We start from the raw sequence: 18,901 nt of genomic DNA, 5'->3' as shown, positions 1-18,901 counted from the left end.
GTATTGTGCAAAATGAGAAAAAAGTAGCTCTTATTCATTTCTGGAGTGGTATAAAATATAAACTTTATGTGTGGTGCATGTGTGTATGTGCGCGTTGTCCAGTCATGTCCAACTCTTGTGACCCCATGGACTGTACTCATCAGGCTCCTCTGCCCATAGAATTTTCCAGGCAAGAAAACAGCTTATGTATTTCTTTAATTTGTTTGGCTGTTCTAAATCTTACTTGTGGGGTGTGGGATCCTTGATTGTTGTTGAAGCATGCAGGATTTTTAGTTGTGTTATGTAGAAGCTAGTTTCCTGACCTGAGATCAAACCTGGGCCATTTGCATCAGGAGCTTGGAGTCTTAGCCCTTGAACCACCAGGGAAGTCCTAAAATATAACAACTTTTCGATAGAGGGCAGTTTGGCAGTATGTATCAAAAAAACACAAAAATTGTCATAGCTTTTGACTCCTAAATCTTAGGAAACAAACATAGGGTGTAAATATTTACTTATGGACATATTCATGATATAAATTGCTCACAATAGGAAAAACTGTTAGGATTTCAAATATCAAGTAATTATTACTAATAATTAAAATGGTGCATCCATGTGGTTCTTTAATCAAAATATATTTATTGAGCACCTAACTGTACCAGGTACTGTTCTAAGCAATGTGGATAGAGCAATGAATAAACAAGATGAAGTCCCTACATTGTTGAACTGACATTCTTATTGGGAGGCAAATAACAGGTAAATTTATCACGTCAAATAATGAAACAAACATCTACAATGTCAGATAATGACGTGTATTATATTTTAAAAATTAAATGATTGAGGGAGAATTTTTAGATTGCCTGGTCAAGGAAGCCAATAATCTTTGAAATAATCTTTAAACAGACATACATGAAGTGAAAGAATAAGCCATGTGTGACTATCTTGGAGAAAAATTTTCAAAGCAGAGCTAAGTATAAGGTCTGATGACAAACTGGGTAGCCAGTGAGCAAAGATTCACCGAGAGCTGAAAGGAGCTGAGGGGCCAAGTTGGACAAGGCCTTGTTGGTGATAGACAACATTTTAGGTTTTCTAAGAGTAGAGTGACCCCATGGACTTTACAGTCCATTGAATTCTCCAGGCCAGAATACTGGAGTGGGTACCCTTTCCCTTCTCCAGGGATCTTCCTAACCCAAGGATCGAACCCATGTCTCTTACGTCTTCTGCATGGGCAGGCGGATTCTTTACCAGCTGAGCCACAAGGGAAGCCAAAGAATACTGGAGTGGATAGTCTATCCCTTCTCCAGCGGATCTTCCTGACCCAGGAATAGAACCAGGGTCTCTTGCATTGCGGTGGATTCTTTACCAACTGAGCTATTAGAGAAGCCAGACTGAAATTGAAGAAAGTGGAGAAAACCACTAGACCATTCAGGTATGACCTAAATCAAATCCCTTATGACTATACAGTAGTAGTGAGAAATAGATTTAAAGGACTAGATCTGATAGAATGCCTAATGAACTATGGGTGGAGGTTCATGACATTGTATAGGAGAGAGGAATCCAGACCATCCCCAAGAAAAAGAAATGCAAAAAAGCAAAATGGCTGTCTGAGGAGGCCTTACAAATAGCTGTGAAAAGATGGGAAGCGAAAAGCAAAGGAGAAAAGGAAAGATACACCCATTTGGAAGCAGAGTTAAGAAGAATAGCAAGGAGAGATAAGAAAGCCTTCCTCAGTGATCAGTGCAAGAAATAGAGGAAAACAATAGAATGGGAAAGACTAGAGATCTCTTCAAGAAAATTAGAGATTCCAAGGGAAGATTTCATGCAAAGATGGACTCAATAAAGGACAGAAATGGTAGGGACCTAACAGAGGCAGAAAATATTAAGAAGAGGTGGCAAGAATACACAATACACAGAAGAACTGTACAAAAAAGTTCTTCACAACTCAGACAACCACGATGGTGTGATCACTCATCTAGAACCAGACATCCTGAAATGTGAAGTCAAGTGAGCCTTAGGAAGCATAACTACAAACAAAGCTAGTGGAGGTGATGGAATTCCAGTTGAGCTATTTCAAATCCTAAAAGATGTTGCTGTGAAAGTGCTGCACTCAATATGCCAGCAAATATGGAAAACTCAGCAGTGGCCACAGGACTGGAAAAGGTCAATTTTCATTCCAATCCCAAAGAAAGGCAGTGCCAAAGAATGCTCAGACTACCGCACAATTGCACTCATCTCACCCACTGGTAAAGTAATGCTCAAAATTCTCCAAGCCAGGCTTCAGCAATACTTGAACTGTGAACTTCCAGATGTTCAAGCTGGTTTTAGAAAAGGCAGAAGAACCAGAGATCAAATTGCCAACATCTGATGGATCATCGAAAAGGCAAGAGAGTACCAGAAAAACATCTATTTCTGCTTTATTGACTATGCCAAAGCCTTTGACTGTGTGGATCACAATAAACTGTGGAAAATTCTGAAAGAGATGGGAATACCAGATCACCTGACCTGTCTCTTGAGAAACCTGTATGCAGGTCAGGAAGCAACAGTTAGAACTGGACATGGAACAACAGACTGGTTCCAAATAGGAAAAGGAGTACGTCAAGGCTGTATATTGTCACCCTGCTTATTTAACTTCTATGCAGAGTACATCATGAGAAACACTAGGCTGGATGAAGCACAAGCTGGAATCAAGATTGCTGGGAGAAATATCAATAACCTCAGATATGCAGATGACACCACCCTTATGGCAGCAAGTGAAGAAGAACTAAAGGGCCTCTTGATGAAAGTGAAAGAGGAGAGTGAAAAAGTTGGCTTAAAGCTGAACATTCAGAAAACTAAGAACATGGCATCCGGTCCCATCACTTTATGGCAGATAGATGGGGAAACAGTGGCTGACTGTATTATTTTGGTCTCCAAAATCACTGCAGATGGTGACTGCAGCCATGAAACTAAAAGATGCTTACTCTTGGAAGAAAACTTATGACCAACCTACACAGCATATTAAAAAGCAGAGACATTAGTTTGCCAACAAAGGTCCATCTAGTCAAAGCTATGGTATTTCCAGTAGTCATGTATGGATGTGAGAGTTGGACTATAAAGAAAGCTGAGCACCGAAGAATTGATGCTTTTCAACTGTGGTGTTGGAGAAGACTCTTGAGAGTCCCCTGGACTGCAAGGTGATCCAACCAGTCCATCCTGAAGGAGATCAGTCCTGGGTGTTCGTTGGAAGGACTGATGTTGAAGCTGAAACTCCCATCCTTTGGCCACCTGATGCGAAGAGCTGACTCATTGGAAAAGACCCTGATGCTGGGAAAGATTGAGGGCAGGAGGAGAAGGGGAGGACAGAGGATGAGATGGCTGGATGGCATCATCAATTCGATGGACATGGGTTTGGGTGGACGTAGGGATTTAGTGGTGGACAAGGAGGCCTGGCGTGCTGCGGTTCATGGTGTCGCAGAGTCGGACACGACTGAGCGACTGAACTGAACTGAACTGATGCTGGGAAAGATTGAAGGTGGAAGGAGAAGGGGACAACAGAGGATGATATGGTTGGATGGCATCACAGAGTCAATGGACATGAGTTTGAGTAAACTCTGGGAGTTGGTGATGGACAGAGAGTCCTGGCATGGTGTAGTCCCTGGGGTAGCAGAGAGTCCGACAGAACTGAGCTTCTGAATTAAAGGGAACTTCCTTGGCGGGCTCTGATTGGCTAGCCCTGGTCAGCTGACTCTAAAGAGCGGGCCTTTCCCGGCGGGCCCTGATTGGCTAGCGGTGGTCAGCTAACCCTAGAGAAGCTGGCCTTCAGGTGTTCTGAGCACCTCCCACCGCGTCCTTAGCAACCTGCTGGGTGGGCGCGAGCCTGGGTGAGCTGCTTCTGATCACTCGGTAGCTGAGGTTACAGCCACCTCTGCCACCCCGGGCCCGCCCGGAGGTCCACAGATGGGGCACCAAGCCTTCCCCCTCGGGTTCCGTGGCCCTAGCTGTCTGGAGGTGCTCGCTGCCGCGCTCCCCGCCCAGGCTCACCGTCCGGGCCCCGGGGAACCCAGGGAAGCCCTGCAGCAGGGAGTACGGAGAGGCCGGGGATGGGGACGTGGCTTTATGCTAGGCAGCTTTCCCGTTGCTGTCAATCGGGGAATTCTTTAAGTTTCCTCTACACTCGGACTTCCTTGTCCTGCGGGAGTCCTTACCTCTGAATTCTGCTTTCCACGCTGGGCAATTTCCAAGTCTTTCCAGACTTGGCGAGAGGCGCCCCCGCGCCCCTCTAGCAGACTCTTCGAGATTTCTAAAAATTTCAAAAGTTTGGCAAGTAAGGGGGCCAGAGGAGAATCTTTGAGAATGTGAAATGGAAGGATTTTTTAAAAAGCAATTAATCTTAAGAAAAGGGCACAAGTTATCTGTTACCTGAACTGAACTGATCTGTTAGGAAAAATTTCTAGAAAGAGGTAAGGTGATGGTTGGAGAAGGAGGTGGCAACCCACTCCAGTATTCTTGCCTGGAGAACCCCATGGACACAGGAGCCTGGTGGGCTACAGTCCATGGGGTTGCAAAGAGTCGGACAAGACTGCGCAACTAACACACAAAGTGATGGTAGGATCTTCCCTCCCCCTTGCTTTTTAATCTTATCTCAACAATGTATCTGAATGGATTCTATCTTTTTGGTTATCTTTGGTCAATTAACCATTGTTTCTTTCTTAAGGTTAGAGTCTAAATCTTGTATTTTCTAGTGCACATTACCAAGCCAAAGGCTTAGTATAATTTTGTATACTTCTCAGAAATTGTGTTTTAAAACATGCCTTTCCAACTTTGTTTCAACTGGAGCTTAAAAAAATGCACTAGGGATTAATGTTAAAAACTTAAATTCTGAGTCTATGCTAGATAGGTATGAAACATATCTAATTCATACTTAAATCTGACTATTTTCTAGATCCTGTTACTGAAAGCTCAACCTCTCTTGTACATGGGTGAGGAATCAAATCTGAGACAAGAGTTTTGGGTGAAGTAGAAAGGCTAGTTTTATTACTTTGCCAGGCAAAGTGGGGGCACAGCCTGCTCTTGCCTTGAAAAACTGTTTTTCAACCCAGGAGGATTTGGTGAAGGGTTTTATAATGATGGTTCAAAGATGGGGTCTCTAACAAGAGTCAGGGTTTGAGTAGGGCTTTGTTGTTGTTCGATCACTAAGTCATGTCCAACTCTTTGTGACCCTGTGGACTGTACCACACCACTGCTTCCCTGTCCTTCACTATCTCCTGGAGTTTGTTCAAATTCATGTCCATTGAGTTGGTGATGCCATGCAACCATCTCATCCTGTGCCACCCTCTTCTCTTTTTGTCTTCAATCTTTCCCAGCATCAGGGTCTTTTCTAGTGAATTGGCTCTTCACATCAGGTGGCAAAGATTTGAAGCTTCAACAGGGCTTGCAGGCCCTTGGTCTCATCTCAGGAGGTCAGGTCTCCTAGACGTGATGAACCTCTCTGGTCCCTTTAATCATGCTTCAGGTGGTTTCTTGGCTGGTCCTCCGTTGATTAGCAACTGTTGGATCTGCCCTTTGAATCTCAGGGAAGGTCCTGAAGGCTGGAGTCTTGCCTATTAGAAATGGGGGCCAAAAGGGCCTCGGTGCCTGGGGTCCCACAGGCCCCGCTCAGCTTCAGTCCATTGTCAATGGCGTTTATAGAGCACTGGCGTACAGTGGAAATCCACTATGATCATTCAGGGACAATTCTATCCACCTTCGCCATTCTTCCACACACAACTCATCATGTGAGCAGTTTGCATCAAAGCCAAGTGGCTTCCTATATTGGATATCATCCTAAATAAAGAGGTAAACTGAGGCAAGCTGGAATGACCAGCAATTGAGTTTATTTGGGAATAGCAGAGGAATTGTAATTCAGAAAATGCAAACCATAGCAAGCTATAGGTGAGTCTACTGAGGGTTTGGCGTGGGCTGTATTTTTTGTGGAAAGAGTCCAAAGAGGGGGCAGTCCAGCCGGAGTCTGATCAGTACATTCATGGATTGAGAACGGGGAAGGATTCTTTGTGGATACTCGCTCAGGAGACAAGTTCTGATTTTCTGTCAGTTGGGCATTTATGGGAAAGCAGTCTCTCAGTTCTTAAGTTTTATTTTCCTGAAGGCATATGTGTGAGATTCTCTGTTTCCATGTTTAGAATGATATCCTTTCAGTGAATAATGAGATTTAAGATATTTAACCAAGTCAGAACATGACTGTCATTTAAATGTCAGCTCATTGCAGGTTTCCTTAATAAATGACTGATGAGAAGTGAATGAGAATAGTTCACGTTTAGACCTTAATGGTACCTTTCACTTCATTTTCCTCGTTGCCTAAGGCTTTCTAAATCATATGTGAATACTTTAACCACTTCAGTTTTTAGTGTTTTGAATATTACTATTTCATGTTAATTATGGATTATATTTATTTATTATTTCTGGGAAAATGTCAAGTACTTTATTTACTGGTACAAAGATAAAAAGACATGAAGTAGTTATGAATCATAGTTGAGGGACTTACGTGTGTGGGAAATATTCCTGTACTTGAATTGATTTTATACCCTCCAAACCTCTATTCTGATTGGATATTCAGTCTTAGTTTCTGTTAAGCCTGTCTCTACCCTGGGGTTTTACAAAAGTCCTGGGTGCTCATGTGTCAGCAAAGCACTGGAGGGGCACCGCGGAACATGTGGCCAAATGTTGCATCCAGAGCGTCTCCTCTGTTTTGCCATCTCTTCTGGACCACGGCGAGGCCAGCAGAAGGTTTTCAAATGCCTGCTGTGCTACGGGGTCCCGTCTGTCCATGCTCAGTCTCCAGACATCGCTTCTGTGCTGCTTCTGAGTTCCTGGGGGTGCTGCTACAATAGAGGAGTTTGCTCTGAATGAACCGTAACCTCCATTCCAGGCTCAGGAAACATCTCTCTGTTACCGACCCTCTCGGATCAGGTGGACTCCAGTTAGGGTCTTTCCTTCAGTTCAGTTCAGTCGCTCAGTCATGTCTGACTCTTTGCGACCCCACGGACTGCAGCACTCCAGGCCTCCCTGTCCATCACCAACTCCCAGAGCTTGCTCAAACTCATGTCCATCGAGTCGGTGATGCCATCCAACTATCTCATCTTCTGTCATCCCCTTCTCCTCCCGCCTTCAGTCTTTCCCAGCATCAGGGTCTTTTCCAAGGAGTCAGTTCTTTGCATCAGGGGCCAAAGGATTGGAGCTTCAGCTTTCAAGGGTCTTTACTTGCCTGGTGTCATTCGGGCCTATTGAAGGGGACCAGGTTTGGCAAAGCAGAGCAGAAAATTTGTTCCTAGATCAAGGAATGGGAATGGGAGAGATCATGCCCTAAAGATCTCTTCTCCCCTACGGAGGAAGCTGGAAGCTTTCTGAGAGGTGAGAGGTGTGTGTGCTGAGTGTTAACTGCTTCAGGCCTGTCTGCCTCTGCGACCCTGTGGAGCACAGCCTGCCAGGCTCCTCTGTCTGTGGGATTCTCCAGGCAGGAACACTGGAGTGGGTGGCCATGCCCTCCTCCAGGGAAATCTTCCCGACCCAGGGATCAGACCCACGTGGCTTACATCTCCCAAATTGGCAGGCAGGTTCTCTACCACTAATGAACCCACCTGGGGAGAGATGGGTAGTCATCAGAATTCAGGCAAGTGGGCGGCGAGTATCAGGAACAGCTGGAGTGTGCGTCGGCCCTTGAGCTCCTTCACAGCTGCGGTAGCGGTGCCCGGCATCGCAGGGGCCCCTCTGGGCAGAGATCTGAACACGGTCATGAGGCAGAGGCCGCTCGCCCACCATTTGGCGCTCATCTGGTCAGGCTCTGCCCCTGGGGTCCTGCTGGAACCCTTCAGGTCAGGTCAGTGTATTGCCGCTGTCTTGGGCTTTTCTGGCCCAGCTACCTCTGTGGTTTATGCAGTCCTCTCCTTTACTTTCTGTTAAGGAAGCGCGTCTGTGAGTGTTGATGAACCCACTGTGATGTAGGAAAAGAAGTGTAGCCTCTGTGTCCCTGTGGGTCTCTTCTCTGTGACATCGCCACAGTCCCCACAATCTCCAGGAGCCTTCTTCCTCCCATAGGGCACCCCGTGCAAGCTCTTCAGGAAACTAATGTTTTTTATTTTGGTGTTTTTAAGTAAGGAAAAAGCCAGTGCCTTCAGGCAGTTTCACCTTTCTGCCTTAGAGAAATTCAGATAAGAAAGAAAGGGAAAAACATTACTTATTTCCTCAGCATAGAGACGTACCAACTAGATGGGAGTTCAGTTCAGTTCAGTCGTGTCCGACTCTCTGCGACCCCATGGACCGCAGAACGGCGGGCCTCCCTATCCATCACCAGCTCCCGGAGTCCACCCAAACCCATGTCCATCGAGTCGATGATGCCGTCCAACCATCTCATCCTCTGTCGTCCCCTTCTCTTCCTGCCCCCAATCCTTCCCAGCATCAGGGTCTTTTCCAATGAGTCAGCTTTTTGCATCAGGTGGCCAAAGTATTGGAGTTTCAGCGTCAACCTCAGTCCTTCCAATGAACACCCAGGACTGATCTCCTTTAGGATGGACTGGTTGGATCTCCTTGCAGTCCTAGGGACTCTCAAGAGTCTTGTCCAACACCACATTTCAAAAGCATCAATTCTTCGGCACTCAGCTTTCTTTATAGTCCAACTGTCACATCCATACATGACCACTGGAAAAACCATAGCCTTGACTAGATGGACCTTTGTTGACAAAGTAATGTCTCTGCTTTTTAATATGCTATCTAGGTTGGTCATAACTTTCCTTCCAAGGAGTAAACATCTTTTAATTTCATGGCTGCAGTCACCATCTGCAGTGATTTTGGAGCCCAGAAAAATAAAGTCTGACACTGTTTCCACTGTTTCCCCATCTATCTGCCATGAAGTGATGGGACCGGATGCCATAATCTTAGTTTTCTGAATGTTGAGCTTTAAGCCAACTTTTTCACTCTCCTCTTTCACTTTCATCAAGAGGCTTTTTAGTTCCTCTTCACTTTCTGCCATAAGGGTGGTGTCATCTGCATATCTGAGGTTATTGATATTTCTCCGGGCAATCTTGATTCCAGTTTGTGCTTCCTCCAGCCCAGTGTTTCTCATGATGTACTCTGCATATAAGTTAAATAAGCAGGGTGACAATATACAGCCTTGACATACTCCTTTTCCTATTTGGAACCAGTCTGTTGTTCCATGTCCAGTTCTAACTGTTGCTTCATACGGGTTTCTCAAGAGGCAGGTCAGGTGGTCTGGTATTCCCATTTCTTGAAGAATTTTCCACAGTTTATTGTGATCCACATAGTCAAAGGCTTTGGCATAGTCAATGAAGCAGAAATAGATATTTTTGGAACTCTCTTGCTTTTTTGATGATCCAGTGGATGTTGGCAATTTGATCTCTGGTTCCTCTGCCTTATCTAAAACCAGCTTGAACATCTGGAAGTTCACAGTTCACATATTGCTGAAGCCTGGCTTGGAGAATTTTAAGCATCAGTTTACTAGCGTGTGAGATGAGTGCAATTGTGCGGTAGTTTGAGCATTCTTTGGCACTGCCTTTCTTTGGGATTGGAATGAAAACTGACCTTTTCCAGTCCTGTGGCCACTGCTGAGTTTTCCAAATTTGCTGGCATATTGAGTGCGTGTTAAAAAATACGTAAAGGTTTCGTATTTATGAGGCATCAAGGATGACCCAACACCCATACTTGTCTGTCTTCTACAAATTAAACGTCTTTAATCTCTTAACTAGTTCCAAAGGGACATGGTTTACATGTTCTTCCTTTTCCCTCATGCTAAAAGCAGACAGGATGCTATGGGCCCCTCCTGGGTACAAAGCCTGTCTGTGTCCCCCATTTCTTGTTTGCAGGAAAAAGGCTTCTAGCGTCCTCGACCTTCTGTGCCTTCTGAGGCACAGCCTGAGGGAGGTGCTCATCAGGGGACTGCAGGCTTTTCGAGCACGAAGCCTAGTTCCCGGTGCCTGGGCCTGCGATGAGCCTTTCTCTGCTCCAGAATCAAGCTTCTCAGTTTGGCCTCACTGTGCACAGGGCACACACTTGGGTTTGACAGCAGTGGGGATGGAAGAAGCGAAAAATGATCAGGAAATTTATGTTTGGAATAGTTACTCTGGCAGTCACGTAAATGGTGAGCCTTTTCTTAAGAAATCCAAAGGAGACTGGAAGGTAAGCGGTCATTGTGTTCATTTAAGACAAAGATAATGGCGTCCTGATTTAGGAGAAGAGGAGGAGGGGTGCAAAGGAGCCTGGGTTAGCAGAGCTCCCTTGAAGAAAGGAGAATAGTGAGCGGTGGTGCCTCCCCAGTGACTTGATGCTGCATGAGCTTCCCAGGTGGCCCAGCTGGTAAAGAATCTGCCTGCAATGCGGGGGAATCTGGGTTAGATCCCTGAGTCGGGAAGATCCCCTGGAGAAGGTAGTGGCAGCCCACTCCAGTATTCTTGAGCTTCCCTGGTGGCTCAGATGGTAAAGAATCTGTCTGCAACGCGGGAGACCTGGGTTTCATCCCTGGGTCAGAAAGATCCCCTGGAGGAAGGTATGGTAACCCACTCCAGTGTTCTTGCCTGGAGAGTCCCCATGGACAGAGGAGCCTGGTGGGCTACAGTCCATGGGCACGCAAAGAGTCGGACACGACTGGGTGACTGACACTTGTGTTGAAGTGGGGAACAAGCTGAAGCAAGGTAGGCCTGACAGTCACCATGATAGGCCTGTTTGCATGAGCTGGGTTTCTTAGGGCTGTGAAGCTGACAGACAGACCCTAAATTGTGTAGCTTTAGACTTAATTTTTTTTTTTAACATTGGGGATAAATGCCTCTGTCTTGTCTGAGGTGTTGTCATTTTACTCCGTCAAACGTCACTGAACCTAATTCGAATATGCTCTCTTGTCATCTCTCTTTGAGGTAAGAGTTGCATATAGTGAAATGCACTAATGTTCTTTGTGCAAGTCAGTGAGTGCACTGGGCCCCCACTGCTGGCAACAATCACTGCAGCTCAGGGGCTGAAGTGTTTACCGAGTTTCTGTCTTGGAGTCGGTTGTTCGCAGCTGGGTGAGTCTTACGTGGGCTGTCGCCTGTGATCTCACGTAAATGTCAGCCGAGGCTCCGGGCTCCTGAGGCCTTGACCGGGATGGACCTCAGCGACGGCTCGCTGCCCTGCCTGCGGGCCCTGCGTGCTGTCCCCGGCCGGCGCTCGCAGGGAGGGCTGGCAGCCTGGGCGCTCACGCGTGGCTCTCCACGAGGTGCTGGCCCCTCAGCCTGCGGGCTGGGCTCTGAGAGCACGGCCAGGAGGCCGAGGAGGACGCCGCAAGGACTGCTTTACGGTCCTGTGTCCGAGAGTAGTATTCTGTTCCGCTGTGTCAGTCAGACAAGTCCCTGAGTTAAGCCCAGAGGCGTGGGGAGAGGGGACTCGATTCCATCTCTTTTGGGACAGTGACCAGCTGCGTTACATGCAGGACAGTATTCAGTATGGGAGGTGGTGTTGGACCGTTTTGAAAACTGCGTTCCGGTTTGATACGTACGCACACCCGTGTTCCCGCCGGGGTCTCACGTGTTTCTGTAGTCCCTACTCAGCCCCATTCTCACGCGCTCTTGGATCAAAACCATGAAACAGCTTGCCTGTTGCTGTGCTTTGTTTATGGAATCATGCACTATGTACACTTCTGTATTTGGCTTCTTTCACTCAATATGATCTATTTCTGTTGCCTGTTGCTACAGTTTTTTGTTTGTTTGTTTTTATTACTCAGGAAGAATCCGATCACATGAACAGATCATAAGCTTATCCATTCTCTTACTGATGGATGTTTGAATTGTTTCCAGTTTGAGGCTATTGTGAATAATAATCCTGTAAACATCCTTGTACATACCTTTTTCTAACATTTCTTTTGGAGTGAACTTTCTGGGTCAAGGGACAGGTGTATAATTACCTTTCTAAGATGGAAATAGATTTCCAAAATGTTTATGGCTTATTTTCACTCCTGTGGCAATGTATGAGAGTTCTATTGTTCTACACATCACAAAACCTAGTATTGTCAATTTTTAAAAAATGTTAGTCCTTCTATTTGAACAGAAAATATAATTGTGGGCCTAATTTGAATATTCTTGAAGATTAATGATTTTGAGCATACTTGTTGATTTTTTTCCCTCTCGGATTTTGTTCTGTATATCATTAATTTTTGTTCTTAATTCTCTTCCACTTTTTGAGAGTATATCTTCTTATTTTTCTTATATTTTATGTGAGCTAATTTTTTAGCTTTTCTTTGTTTGAGGTAAGTGCTACTTTTGTTTCATTTCACAAGTTTTTATGTGTGATGTTTTTATTATCATTTAGTTTTACATGTTCTTGAATTCCATTATTTTTGTTCCACAGGTGACTTAGAATTGCAATCTCCACAACATAGAGTTTTAAGTAATTTTTTTTTTACTTTCAATTTGATTGTGATATGATGTCAGGATTATCTACTCATATAAATTACCTATTCTTGGTAATTTAAGACTTGCTTTAGGCTACAATTTTTAGAAAATTGTAGTTGTACTTGGGAAAGATAATATTCTCTGATTAAATGCAAACTCCTCTGTGTCCATCATATATTGTTTACATCTTCTGTACCTTTGCTGGTTTTCTGTTTGTTTCCTACTGGACTTGTAAACAGTTAAAGCACAGCTTACACTATGCTTTGCTACTTTATTTGCTTGGAGCCACACTGGCTCACTACTTCTCTGTCTACTCATATACAACCAATTCCTAGAAATTCATTTCCCCTGTAGATTAGCTCAGGGTGTTTTCCCTTATTTCTTAGATTTCAGATTTCCTTCTTAGTCCTACAAAGTTACTTTAAAAGACAGGATCCAAATTCTATGTTAATTAGTCATCTTTTCTGAAACTGAAACCATAATCAGTAATTTTTATTGATTCATCTTTTAAAATTGAATGTAATCTATATTTTGTATGTGTATTCTTGAGATTTTTATGTAACTCTTTTTCAAATATACTGTCCTCTTTCCCCATGTTTATGCCTCTTTTTTCCTTTTCTTATATTTTTGTTGGTTGTGCGTCAGTCGCTCAGTCGTGTCTGACTCTTTCGCGACCCCATGGACTGTAGCCCACCAGACTCCTCTGTCCATGGGATTCTCTAGGCAAGATCCTGGAGTGGGTTGCCATTTCCTTCTCCATTTGTTGGTTAGGACTACCTATAAAATTTTGAAGAGTGGCAATAATATGGATATCCTTGTATTGTTCTTGACTTTTTAGATAAAGCTTCTAAATTTTTCTTGTTAATTATCATGTTTCTTTCAGATTTTCCTAGACACCTTTAATTAAATTGAGTAAAACTGCTAACTTGTAGAGTTTTTATTTTATAACCATGAGTGAAAACTGGATTTAATTGTGCCATATATAAAAATATTTTCTTTGTTGCCTTAAATCCATCAATGTTATGGGTTATAACAATAGACTTTATAGTATTACATTATCTTTGTTCTTTTGATTGACCTTTCTCAGTTATAAAGAACTTTTCTTTTTACTGGTGTTGTTGGATTTGGTTTCCTTGTAGTTTTATCTAGGATTCTTACAGGTGAGATTTCCCTATGAATTTATTTTCCCATACAGACCAAGATCCTCTACCTTGGATAATCTTAAAATGTATTTATATAAGATCTGATAAGACTGTTTAAATTTTAAAAAGGCATAAAGTGGTAACTTTATAAAAACACCTTATAAAGGTTTTCTGGAGAAAAAGAATGAGTATAAGAATAAAAGAAAATGATAAACTAAAGGATTGTAGTAGCATTTTAAAAATAGTTTTTGTTCAAGTGTTAGGGTTATTCTTTTGGTATTAAAATAGTTAGATTTTATGTCTTTTTTGGTTTATTAACATTTAAAGAAATAGATATATATTGTATCTATGTAAATACGGTTACTTTGTAATTTTTAACTAAATGCTATGATAAAAAGGATTAAATCTATGTGATTGTCAATCAGTACTTATAAAGATTTTATTATAGGAAATTCCCTGGTGGTCCAGTGGTTAGCACGTGGCACTTTTACTGCCTGAGGCCATGGTTCAATCCCTGGTAGGGGAACTAAGATCCTGCAAAACACTTGCTGTGACCAAAATATATATATACATGTGTGTATATATGTGTGTGTGTGTATATGTATGTGTGTGTATATGTATGTATATATATATATGACATGGGCTTCCCTGGTGGCTCAGATGGTAAAAAATCCACCTGCAATGTGGGAGACCTGGGTTTGATCCCTGGGTTGGGAAGATTCCCCTGGAGGAGGGCATGGCAACCCACTCCAGTATTCTGGCCTGGAGAACCCCATGGACAGAGGAGCCTGGTGGGCTACAGTCCGTGGGGTCGCAAAGAGTCGGACACGACTGAGTGACTGAGCACAGTACAGTGCATATATGACTATAAAAGCTTTAACCATGCAGAAGAGTTGAGAGCATAGTAGATGAATCTTCATTTTCTTATAACCCCAGATTTAACAAATATCAATTCTTTCCATACCATGTGATGTATTAATTGTATAATTTTTTATGCCTAAGGTGTTTATTATATTTATGTGATTAGTTATAGTATTACACAAAGAACAAATACTAATGAGTTGTACTCTTCAGTTGACTAATGAGTCACTAACAGAAGATAACTTTATATATAAGGAAACTGAGGCATCTGCAAGTTGAGCAATTTGCGCAGTAACAGGTGCAGTCTGGGCCCTGGAGACAGAATTTAAAGTAAGCTGATTCCTGTACTCGCACATTTCCCCACTACCCCCGCCAAGCATCTGAGGAGGAGGCATCACAGAGGCGGGCAGGCAGGCCAGGAGAACCGCGATGAGGGAGAAGGGCTTCTTTCCAGAAGGAATGGTGGAGTCAGTAACTGTAGCGCGGGGGGCAGTGACCCAGTGCGGAAAAGCTGACAGGGGAGTTGTCCACCTGGAGGTCACTGCCAGCCTTGGAGAGATTATCTCAGGGTGGGGAGAGCAGAAACGAGATTGCAGATGTTTTTCGTGAACTAAAATAAATTTAAGGGTAAATATCATTCAATATAAAAATCACGTCTGAAGTAAAAGGTAAAAACAAGCCGTTTACTTGCCCACTTCAGACAAATATGCAAGATAAATTTTCAGAGTCTATTTAAATTATCGAAAATCATCTCTGGGATGTGGTAGACAAGACATGCCTTGTTGCAGACCGTACTCTATAGTGGGTGCTGGATACACCAAGAGATTGTATCAAGAGAGGAGGCGGGAGCAGGTCTTCGAAATAGCTGATGTCAGTAATGATTTTTTTTTTTAACCTTTCATTTCAGAATTAATAGACTGTATTTTAAAAGATCAATTTCAAAGTCTTTTGATCTAGCCTTTAAGCTCAGTTTTATTCACCTAAGATTTTGTTTCCATTTCAGTCCACAAACTCAGTCAGTACTCTGCATTTTGGGGTACCATAGAGAATAAAAGGATATTTAAATCTTAAAGATCTATTTAGCTTATTAAAAAAAAAGCTCATTTTTACTCTTGTGTCACAGTTTTCTGATTCAGGAAAAATGATGGCTATTCCTTGACAATGATCTAGATGTAGAATGATCCAGTTTAGCAGTCCCTTTGAATCTCTGCATCTAATTGTTGTGGTTTCCCAGCAGAGTCAGCCAAATGAGGTTTGTGTTTGATAGCAGAACACTCGGAAATATTTGGCCTCGTTTTCTTTTTCTCTTCCTCTTTTAAGGTGGTCTGGGTGTGACTGACTCTAGTCCTTGGACTCTAATTGGTAGAAACAGGTAAGAGGCCGGATGAGGAATTCAGGCAGCAGGAGGAAATCAAAGTAAACAGACGCCCTTGCTCACCTCCAGGAGGGCGGGCTGGTTCCTTCCGTGTGGCGACCAGACAACGGCAGCAGGCTGCAGGCTAGCTTAGGGGTCTGCCCACCCCTGTGCTTGTCTGTGGGCAGGGGTCACGCACAGTATGCTTTTCCCCTCTGCCCCTCAGGTGATAGCTGATTTATAGCCTTTTTGTATCTGCTGCTGCTGCTGCTAAGTCGTGTCAGTCGTGTCCGATTCTGTGCGACCCCATAGACGGCAGCCCACCAGGCTCCCTCGTCCCTGGGATTTTCCAGGCAAGAACACTGGAGTGGGTTGCCATTTCCTTCTCCAATGCATGAGAGTGAAAAGTGAAAGTGAAGTTGCTCAGTCGTGTCCGACTCTGTGTGACCCTATAGACGGCAGCTCAACAGGCTCCGCCGTCCCTGGGATTCTCCAGGCAAGAATACTGGAGTGGGGTGCCACTGCCTTCTCCGTTTTTCTAATTGTTCATAATTTGCCCCAACTATGTGTGCACGCAGTTATTTTTAGTCCCTTATGGTTTCTTTGTATTCTGTTGCTGAAGGACATGTTTGTCCAGGTGCAGGCTCTCCAGGAGGGGTATCCAGGTTGCTAAAGACCATGAGAGAAGCCACTGTCTCTTTCTATACAATTCACAAGTCACCATCACTTCATGTAGCTGTCTTGGGGAGGCATAAAGGTACAGATCTTCCATATGGGTTTTAATAAATGGTTCAAAAATCCTTTTTGTCAAATAGTATATTAGATGTTGACTTGTTGACTGTTTTAGCTTGACTAATGATTAATATGTGTGACTCTGGTTGTAGTAATACAGTGCAAAAAGTCCTGTTGCACATATAATAATAGTAGCAACAATTCCTTCTTGATGACTTCAGGTTTTAGAAGGTACTGAGAATTTGAGGGATATTCTTAGGAAAATTTTGTGAAAGTTGATGACATTTTTATATTCATTTTTTCGAGTGTTTTTGTGGGGTCTAGAAGGGAAGTCATTTTAAATCCTATTTTCTTTGTTTATCTACCTGCCTGAGGGTATAATTCCACCATCTCCATGGCAGACATTTCTGAAGACATTCCTCTTTTCTTTTTGGAGATTTGAGATTATTTGGTTACTGTTTCTTTTTTTAGCCAAAAGCAAGAGTAATAATAAAATAAAGAGTCTTATCTCTCTCGTATATCACAGTACTATTCAAATAGTGGCTCATAAACTAGTGTTGGTTAAGGACTTTTACTACCAAGGTATGTGCTCCCAAGAGTAAGTATGTCTTTTACAGCAATCTGGTGTTTTCTACCCAACCAGTATGGGGAGGTTATGGAACTTGCATGCTGAGTAGATGGTGCAAATACCCACCACTTTTACCCACAGATGTGAGGACTCTTTGGACAATAGGTTCAGTGATCAAGGGAGAATTTCTGAAATAATTAGTCTCTAACTTTTGTAGTTTCAAAAATTATGACTAATCCTAGTTGGTCCTGTGAAATATATCAGGAAACAGCTAAAAGCTCTAGATCAATATGCCATTGGAAGGACTGATGCTGAAACTCCAAAACTTTGGCCACCTGATGCCAAGAGCTGACTCATTGGAAAAGACCCTGATGCTGGGAAAGATTGAAGGCGGGAGGAGAAAGGGACGACAGAGGATGAGATGGTTAGTTAGTATCATCACTGACTCAGTGGACCTGAGTTGGAGCAAACTCTGGGAGACGGTAGAGGGCAGGGGAGCCTGGTGTGCTGAGTCCATGGGGTTGCAGAGTCAGACACGACTTGATGACTAGACAGCAATATGCCCAACACAAGCAGGTTAAGGTACATTTGTCTTCAATTCACTTTCTCATAAATTATTTTTTTCTCTAAGTGCCTTTAAAAGGTAGAAATATTCAATGAGATGTTAACTGTTTAAAAAAAATAAATTCCTGAATATATCAATCCTACTTGGAAATAACTTACCTTTTATATTAAAGTTAAGCCAACTCTGAATGACATCCCTGTAATAGCTCAGGACAGTTGCTAACTTAAAAATACATCTGCTCTATATTCTAATGGACATGGATTATTAGAAGCAGTAATAGATAATGATATTTTCTGTTTATGATACGTATTTATTTCTGTATATTTTCCCATTGCGCCTCCAGTTCTGCCTTCTGCCCTTCTCCACTTTGCCCTGCACCTTCCGGCATCTAGTCTGGTTTAGCAGATGGAAGTGCAGGTAGATGCTTGGAGTGGAGTGCTGGGGGCTCCCTCTTGGCAGGCAGGCTCAGGTCAGTTGCATCTCTCCATCAAAGGCCAAAGATGTGTCTTGAGCGCCATCCTCCTACAGCTGTTTATTCTGGGTCCTTCTTCCCCTCAGTCCTGAGAGTAGTAATAGTTCCCTCTCTTCTTGCCAGCCCCCCGAGAATGGCACATCTTGGATTTTTCTAAACTTTATTTTTTACTGAATAACTCTGCTCACACATTTGGAAAATCTCTTTATTCAGTTACCCCCATTTAAGGGTGCTGTCCACTTCCTGCTAGAACCTTGACTAATGACCCAGTTTAAAAAATTATCTACCTTAAAAAATGAAATGCAAAATAATTCAGTGTAAGTCTATCTATTTCATTACTTTATTATGTGGTTGACTACTCCACTAACCACAAAATAGTATGACCTAGTTTTGGTCATACACTAATAAAATGTGCTCAGAAATATTTCACAAGGGTAATAAATGTGGATGTGAGAGCCAGCAGAGAAAGCATAATACAAATGGCAAAAAACAGATATAAGAAGAACTTTGCAAGTGATTTTAAAAAAACAGAAAGCATAGTGATCTAATGATTATCACAAGCACTTAGGTAAAGCTTACTATATGCCAGGCTCTTTTCTAACCAATCTACATATTTTGACTTGTTTATTTCTTCCAGAAACTCTATAAGGAAGTATTATTTCCATTGTGCAAGTGAGAAGACAGATATAATTCAGTAGATCAGTTAGTCTGGTTGTATCCTCTTTACTATGCTGCGCTGCTCTTTTAATGGTTTTGCTGATTAAACTGCTCAAGTATAACAAAGACTGAGCGTTTATCATGGTGACATAATATAAATAACTGGACTT

At 43.0% G+C, this 18,901-nt stretch overlaps 1 protein-coding gene across 23 annotated transcripts in view; it reads left to right on the top strand.

Moving 5' to 3' along the window:
* The window catches only part of TMEM232 (transmembrane protein 232), a 283,645-nt gene that overhangs the window by 2,038 nt on the left and 262,706 nt on the right, over positions 1–18,901 (top strand). For 2 of the 23 annotated variants that reach the window (XM_081505376.1, XM_081505377.1), the window contains exon 3: positions 16,360–16,494. The exons of 8 other annotated variants lie outside the window; for them this stretch is intronic. The gene's annotated coding sequence lies outside the window, so the exon portion shown is untranslated. Of the gene's footprint in view, positions 1–3,799; positions 5,791–9,827; positions 10,141–14,867; positions 15,636–16,359; positions 16,495–18,901 lie in introns of those variants that run through there. 13 more of the 23 variants (XM_081505365.1, XM_081505387.1, XM_081505366.1 and 10 more) reach the window with 11 other exon arrangements.

Source organism: Giraffa tippelskirchi, chromosome 6 (assembly GCF_054371585.1).
Source record: "Giraffa tippelskirchi isolate mGirTip1 chromosome 6, T2T-mGirTip1v1.2.pri, whole genome shotgun sequence".
Classification (NCBI taxonomy): domain Eukaryota; kingdom Metazoa; phylum Chordata; class Mammalia; order Artiodactyla; family Giraffidae; genus Giraffa; species Giraffa tippelskirchi.
The sequence above is the reverse complement of the archived record's forward strand: the minus strand, read 5'-3'. Positions and strand labels throughout refer to the sequence as shown.